Genomic DNA, 8,312 nt, shown 5'->3' with positions numbered 1-8,312 from the left:
ATCCTGACAGCTCTATTTCAGAAGTTAGCCAAGGAGAAAAAAGGGGCCAGGCATCTTGAAAATTACATACACATAGCTCACACATATGTATACATGTACAAAGCATGAAGGAGAATAGAGGATAGAACCTGGAAAGAAACCATGCCAATATATCAAGTGGCAGATGAATTATCCCCAAGAGTTTCATAGAAGCAGCAGCCACCCCATTTTAAGGTGAAATTTTATTTCAATCTCAGCTGCAGCATAATCTAGGATCCATCTGTTCCTCCATTCTCCCCCCCTTTCCCTCAGTCCCCCTGCTCCCTTCCCAACTCACACGCTGACATAACTCCATGGAATCACTCCATCTCCAGCACCACAGGTTTCATGAGCCCTACTGGGTACGTAGGAATTGCAGGAAGATTAATGGAAGGAGTCAAAAAAAGGAAAATGGTAAATTTATTTCTGTGAGTTTTCATCCCAGTCAGACTTTAAGACAGTTTTGATCATTTTTAGTCTAAGTGTATTTTCAACATTTGCCCCTCAAAATAATGTTTTGTGGAAAGACAGTGACCAGTGAGGAAGTACTGCCAACATCTCTGTGAACTCTCTAGCTATTACCATTATTTCCACTCAATATCCACTTTTCTTTATTTTTCCTGTATGACAGCTCTGCTTCAAATCCTCAATGTATTACTCAGAAAGTAAATAAGTAAATATATATTAAAAAAAAAAAGGAATTTTCTGATGCTTGGTCTTCTGTAACACCAAAAACACAGTTCACCTCTTAGTTTAGCAAGAGGACTCCCATGTGAAGTTTCATTAAGCAAACCTATTTATGGACTGTACCAGCCCACTCTCCTCGCCCTTCTCTCCTTCCTCATTTCAATACTAGGTTCTCCCTTCTCCTCTCATTTCATCACTAGTTCTCATGCAACCAGAGTTATTCGGATTAAAAAAAAAAACACCCCCGATCCACCTGAGATCTAAACCATGCATTAATTTTCAGCCTGCTCCCTGACAGAGATGGCTATGCAGCCACAAGCAACCTCATCCTCCCCAGGGAGGCCATAGGAGGAGGCAGCTGAAGGAGGGAGGGAAACAGAGCAGTGCCACCATGTCCAGAAGCTTTCAGCATAGATTTCAATTTGCTGAAGCTGACTGCAAAGCCACACCTTTCTTATGCTAGGAACAAAATGTCCCAAATGTATGAAACAAACTGTATGAAACAAATAAACAAAAAAACAAATGTGAACACCTGATTTTGAGTGATCAAGGAAGTCAAATTCAAAGATTCTTCTGAATCAGAAACACCAAATGGCAAAGAGTTTGTTTTCACAGCAGAACTAGCACTAATACTCTACACCTGAATGCTGTGTCCACAGTAACTCCTGACTTACAGGCAATGCTGGTATTTATGGCATCCCTTTATTTGTTTGTGATAAAGTGTACACCTCCACAGATTTCTTCTCACTAGGTTAAGGGGGAATTTGTCTGGCCTTTTTGGATGTGCACAGAGAGCACTTTGGGAAGAGCCACTGGAAGATGCAGTCAGCAGTAGTGATCACTTTAACAGTGATACTAATTGCACTAATACAGACAGCTACACCTTCTGATGACCAGTCAACTGAAGTATTAGGAAATCACTTGTACTAAAATTTGAATAACCTTTGCAGCACAGTCAAAGCAAAGAGATGTCTTGCAAAGCCTGCATTAGGAATTCTGTTGCTTTAAATTGTTCTACTGAGCCAGCCTGCTTCTGGAGCAAAAGAAAATAGCTAACTGTTCCTGTCCAATCCCACTCACCAAGAACAATTCAGTCTGACACAAAGCTACCCAGAGAATGTGAAACACTGCTGAAATATTTTAGTTTTAAATACAGAAAATGAAGCATTCAGTTAATATTTCTGCTATGATACTTTAGAAGATCTTATCCTGGAACACTTGGGTGCGCTGACTAATTACATAAGTGTTGTTCATTTTGTGTCCTTAGTGCCCTAAGACTGTGTGCACAAAGTTAGTCCTTATCTGTGACGCACATTTTAAAGAGAAAAACATAAAGGCACATGGAAGCCTGGGGATCTGATTAGATATTTCCAAGATATTTAACTGCTATTATAACCAGAAAGATGCTAGAATACTATTTTCTTTTCTTTAAGGGAAAACCTTGAGTTAAACACTAGTGCAAATTCCATGTGACTGCAAGCAGTCTCAGGAGTTTTAAAAAGCAGAAGATGGCAAGCTAGACTTTCACTGGTTATTTGCAGTTCCTTTTATAAACTTTGGGCATAGAATCAAACTTTCACATTTTACACTGAAAGACAGAATCTTTCTGAAAGATCTTTTACAAATCAGCAAGACTGGAAATAATGTGATAGAAGACTTACCATGTATGCTCTTTCAGCCATTTCACAGAAACTCATTTTGGCTTTCTCAGAGGTAGAGATAAACCACAGCTAAGAGACAGTTATTAAATCTTCTTTATATATTCTGTATGAAATATATTAAACGACAAAAATGCTATATTCAAATAAGGTTAAGGGTCTGACTTAAATCCACACAGACATGGAAATTCAGAAATATTGTCTCTCCCCACCCTTCCCTCAGTGTCACTTGGCATTGTACTCGCAGCATAAATGAGCTGTGCTTAGATTCCTTAAACCCCTTCCTTATAGTACATTTCTTTTTAAAGACACTTTTTACTTTAAGGTTCTCATTTCTCATTTTGCATCTTCCCTGGACTGATTTTTTTTAAAATATAATCTCATTTTTTTAAGCTTATAGAAACAGAAAAATGAGAAAAATAAACCAAAAGTATAAAATTGTTGACATTGACAACTGGCTTTATTTTTTTTTAACACATAATTGATATCTAGGCAGGCAGATGTAGGACATGCATGGCTCTCACCAGGTGTAAACACATGCTTCAGCTCTCTCTCCCTGCTGCAGTGCTAGTAACACATACGTGAATACTCTCTACATGTTTCTCCAGCAGACTAAAAAGGAACCTTGGAGATGCCACAAAACACTGGACTTTCTTCCATGGACTGTTTTTCCAGAATACAGCAGTGACCAGTGGAGTGTGACACATTTTTAAAAATAAAGTGAGACACTTGTAGTTCATCTCAAGAAGCTCTCAGCTTTGAAACCACCTCCTGTCCTCCAGTAAAACAGATTGGGCCTGCTGAACTCTTGGGCAACTCATGTCTTCTCAAGGTAATTTCAAATCAGGAAAATTCCACTATAGGAAAGAGGAAGGGTATCTTAGGAGGGGACTCTTATAAAACTACAAGGATATGACAAACAGTCAGAAACTCAGCCATTTCCAGTGTGGCTTGGGGCTTCCCTGCAGAGAAGGACTTAGGTCCTGGTGGATGAAAAGCTGGACATGAGCCAGAAGCGTGCTCTTGCAGCCCAGAAGGCCAGCAGCACCCTGGACTGCATCAAAAGATGGGTGGCCAGCAGCAAAGAGGTTGTCCCACTCTGCTCTGCCCCATGAGGACCCATCTGGATTACTGCACTCAGGCCTGGGGTCTCCAGTATAAGAAGGATACAGAATTGTTGGAGCGATTCCAGAGGAGGGCCACAAAGACAATCAAAGGGCTGGAACATCTCTCACATAAGACAGGCTGAGGGCGTGGGGCTTGTTCAGTCTGGAGAAGAGAAGGCTGCAGAGAAACCTTACTGCGGCCTTCCAGCACTTAAAGGGAGTGTATAAACAGGAGGGAGACTGACTTGTTGCATGGTCAGACAGTGCTCTTGAAGTAGTTTTCAAAGCTGAACAATCAAGACTGACTTACTCAGCATCCGCAATTGGTACACCTGGAAACTGCTAATAACAGAACAAGGGATATTCCAATAAGAAAACTGTGTTGATTATGCTCTGATAACCAGCATAAAAGCAGATGATCTTGAGAACACAAATATTAATCTTTGAAGCGTGACTATGATAAAAAGAAAACATACAAAATCCTCAAGCAAGTCAACAGCAAAACAGCATAAGACTTTAAAATAACATCTGCGGCGTATCATTATCGTTAAGATGACACAGAACAAAATACAGGATTTCAGGAAGATTTTCCTTAAACAGTACATGTCCCTGTAATTTCTGATAAAGAGAAGCAGACAGTAGTAGCCTTGATCCACAAAGGCATTTCTGCCTTATACAGCATAAAAGGCAGACATTTAGGAATAGCTCATCCATGAGAAATGGTGATCTCCTATTGCTGCCAAGGTCAGTCAGACCTGTTGTGATATGTTCTGTAAATGCTGACTCTATCACTTACAGTTTTCCAAGGACTTCTTTAACACTTAGAGATTTTTTATTTTTATTGTGGAACAAAGCTCTGGCATGAAACTGTCAAACTAAAAAGCCCAGAAAAGGATGATAGGTTTTTATTAGATTTGAGGGTGACAGCTTCATTGAGAAAAGAACCATGTAGCAGAAGAAAGGTGGTCTGAAGTTCCTGGAGATCCAGCAGGAAAATGCTCAGCAAAGAAAGGAATTTTGTTCTGAAGCCAGTAGTCCAACAATTTATCACACCCTTTAAAAACTGATGGCAGATGACATGTGGATGATGTATCTGCATCAACCTATTAAATGTGAAGGGGACTGGATTTATTTGCTACAACAGGAAGCTCTAATGGAACCTCCCAACGCAGTTTTACTATGCCTCAGTCCTGACCTTCTGCACTTCAAATGCCAACTGTGCCCCCTTGTGTGGTACTTTTCTGATGGTAACCAAAGTCCCTGAGGCATTAGGTTAGATTCAAACAAGCCATTTTGCTTTTTACTTTCTCTAGTTCAAAAATTAAATGACCAAAACCAAACAACCAAACAAAAAAGATAAGCTAAAAATAATATTTTAGTTTGTGAAGTCATCGCTGTATTTGTTTGTTCTCAGACGATACAGCCTGGATCTTTATGTTTCTATTAGCACTTATAATTCTGCACCTGAAGTATTAATTAAAAGCACATAAGAGAAGATATGTTGCTTACTTTTTTACATAATGGGGTGCAAATCTGTTGCAAGACCTCCCTGCTTGGAGCTTTACAAAACATCAAAAGCGTTGCTTCACAGAAACCTTGTAAATACAAAGGAGAAAGAAAACTACTCTCAAGCAAATGACATCTGAATCAGATGAGAAAAGCAGGCATTGAAAAAAAAAGAGATTTTCAGTAACTCTGTAGAGATCTCTTCATTCCAGGAGGGCTCATGCAGCGGGATCTCAAAAGAAAAAATCACTGATCTCAACTGAAAACTGATTAATCATCTACTTGCATTCTGTGTCTCAGCCGATGAGAATTCTATTTTCAATGCTGTGGAAAACCTAGTGATTCAGACAAGTCCTCACATTGTTACCTGTCTCTGCTGGTGAGCTGCCCTGTGTTTTTCTCTCTCCTGACCAATCAGTTGATAATGTGCACACACATGTACTTATAATGGTATCAAACATGTACATGTATCTGTTCTCTAGACATCTGTAATCTTTATGATGCATTTCACAAATAACATCTACATAGCTTCTATGGATCGTTGGTTTTGGAGGAAATAAAACAAAATGTCGTTAGATACCTTTTAATTTACAAAAGACATTGTTGAAAACACAGTTTTCCTTCAAAAATCTTTAGTTTCTGAAACCCTGATACAGTCCTCCAGTATACTTCAGATAAAAATAGCATGAAACCAGAAATTCCTGATCTCTTATCCTTCTAGATGTTTCATAATTGATTTCACAAGATAAGTGGAAGAGTGGAAAACTGGCAATCTTAACACTTGAGAACTAGCATACACCATACTGTGATGTATTTTTGAGCCTTTCTGCATACCACATGGACAATGTACCTTATAAAAATCACTTGGTAAAACAGGAAATACAGGAAGGGGAAAAGGAGAACTTCACATTTTCATTTGTTTCTCTGACCATGAGAATGAATTAATTTCATTGTAAGGCCCAGGGAAATGTTCTCTTTCAAGCTGGGCCCACTGTTTGTATGTCTGCAAGGCCACGTTAAATATGGTAACTTGAACCATCTGGCAGTGTCTTTGAAGCATATGGGAATAGATCGAAGCTGCAAATATGCAAGGTGAATTTTACATTTTTATATTTCTCGCATAGTTAATTAAGATCTTGATTCTTTGAGGGGCTGTGTGTTTAATTCCTACTGCAGGCAATGGCAGGTGATTGTACTACGAACCTTTGGTAAGATACAAAACAGAGATCGGGTTCAGCCCATGTACCCAGACCTCTATCTGTTAAACTGGCTATGTACCATTTGTTTGAAATGAGAAGACATCACAATGCTCAGACTTTCTCTTTGGTCTATAACAAAGCGAAGTCAGGGTCTTTCTTTCCTTAACTATTTAGAAGTGATCTTTAGAGAGACGAGAACAATTTATTTCCATGCAACTGTGACAATACAGAGCTGGCCATTTTCATCACAAATGAATTAAACAAGACAGGAGCAGTGGCTAAAATAATAAAATAGCTGTCTCTTTCATTACCTGTCTGACAACACTTGATTTGACAGACTATTAGGTAGCATTGCAAACTGTTTAAATACTCTGAAATATATACCACTGCTTTGATACCATATTGTAGATGTTTCTGTTTAAACACACTGATTTATGCTAACTTATGAGGGCACACCCAGAATGTCAACAACACTTAAAATGAATCAAATTCTTAAAGGATTTGAGTTCATGTTGATGAAAAGGACAGATTAATTACTTTGTTTTAAATATGCTGTAATCTTAATATCATTATCTTCTGCATCATCCCAGATCTAAGTGCCATACTCAGTTTAAAGACATAAAACAAAACATCAGCAAAAGGGATAGCCTCTCATCCTATTATTATTTAATTAACAACTCTCTAGAAATTGATGAGCACTGAGCTTTGTTCTGAAAAGCAAATAGTCCTGTGCATCAGAATGCAAAGCAAAAATTTCAGCAGGACGACAGACCTGCTCAGCAAAATCTCATGATTATCCTCTTAGCTTTTCGGGACCTCTTGGCTCCCAAAGTAACTCCCCCTAAAGCCCCCGTCTCTGAAAAAAAAAAAAAAGAATTTTTCAATTCAGTTGCTCTTAAAAATGTAGGTGAAAGCTTTTCTTTAAAGATGAGTCAACCTCATGAAAAGAGTCTTGTGTTGTTTATATATAATAAATAACATGCTATCATCACAGTCTCATATCTGTTCCTTCCTAGGTAAATCAAGAAATCTTGTATTTGTAATAAGATGGTCAGATATCTTGCCAGGAAATCCCAAATAAAACTGAGTATAGATGTGTAAGATTCAAGGAAAGATATGTTGGTCTAGATTCTCTTTTAAAGACACTTTTACCTCTTTTTGACTGCTAGCATGCTTTATGACTACTGATGGCCCCATTATAATATACCAAACTGAGCAGCCAGTAAGACATTGGAGCAGATAAGGTAACCTATCATCTTGGCCAAACTTTCTAACTCCTTTTAATTCTAATGGCCTAACCATTGTAGTGTCTCCATGAGAATTTGAGAGTGGATGGATCGGTTCAGACCAAGGGCCTGCCTGGCCAGCACTCCTCCAACAGCTCTAGGCTGAGGGCAAAGTAACAATAATTTCCCCATTCTCTAGCTCTTGCCTCTACCTCCGGCTATTTTCAACTCAGAAGAGTTTTTTTTACCTATGGCTGGTCCTTGGACCCATTTGAAAACTCTGTCCAGTCTGTTTTTTATTGTTCCATTATAGGCTTTGGCACAAATTCCACATGAGCTCTCCACTGTATAAAGAATATTCATACTACATAGTTTCACTCTAGGAGATAGCATTTAAAGGAATAGCAACTTTTTTAGCATTAGCAGATACAGATCATGTTTCTCAAGGTGCTTGTTCCTATTTATGTAAGAAAAGCAATGACATTCTCCTCATACAATGGTGAAAAACCTCTTTCAAGACTATTTTGGAGACATTCACTTGAACACTGAATGGTTTTAAAAGCTCACTGCTCTTCTGAACAACTGTTCTTTCCTTTTGAGCTTCTAAAAACTGATTCATGTTCTTTAGTCTGTTGCAACTTTTTTTCCAGAAAATGCACCTACATGAGCTGAGGCAGAAACATTTGGTATGCCATTGAATTCTCCTGGAGAGGGCCTTGCAGTCCATAGAGGAAAAAAAATGTACAATAGTATTAACATTTGCAGTCCAGTCTGCACAAATGCACTATCCTGAAAACCCCAGCGAATACGTCCCTTAGAACACAAAGAAACGTTTAAGTGACTAATATATATAGCTGTTTAATTTTTACAAACCGTACATATAACTGCCATAAATATCAGCTGTTTTTACCA

The sequence above is a fragment of the Phasianus colchicus genome, chromosome 3, assembly GCF_987193195.1.
Source record: "Phasianus colchicus chromosome 3, bPhaCol1.hap1.1, whole genome shotgun sequence".
Classification (NCBI taxonomy): domain Eukaryota; kingdom Metazoa; phylum Chordata; class Aves; order Galliformes; family Phasianidae; genus Phasianus; species Phasianus colchicus.
This window is presented reverse-complemented; position numbering follows the sequence as displayed.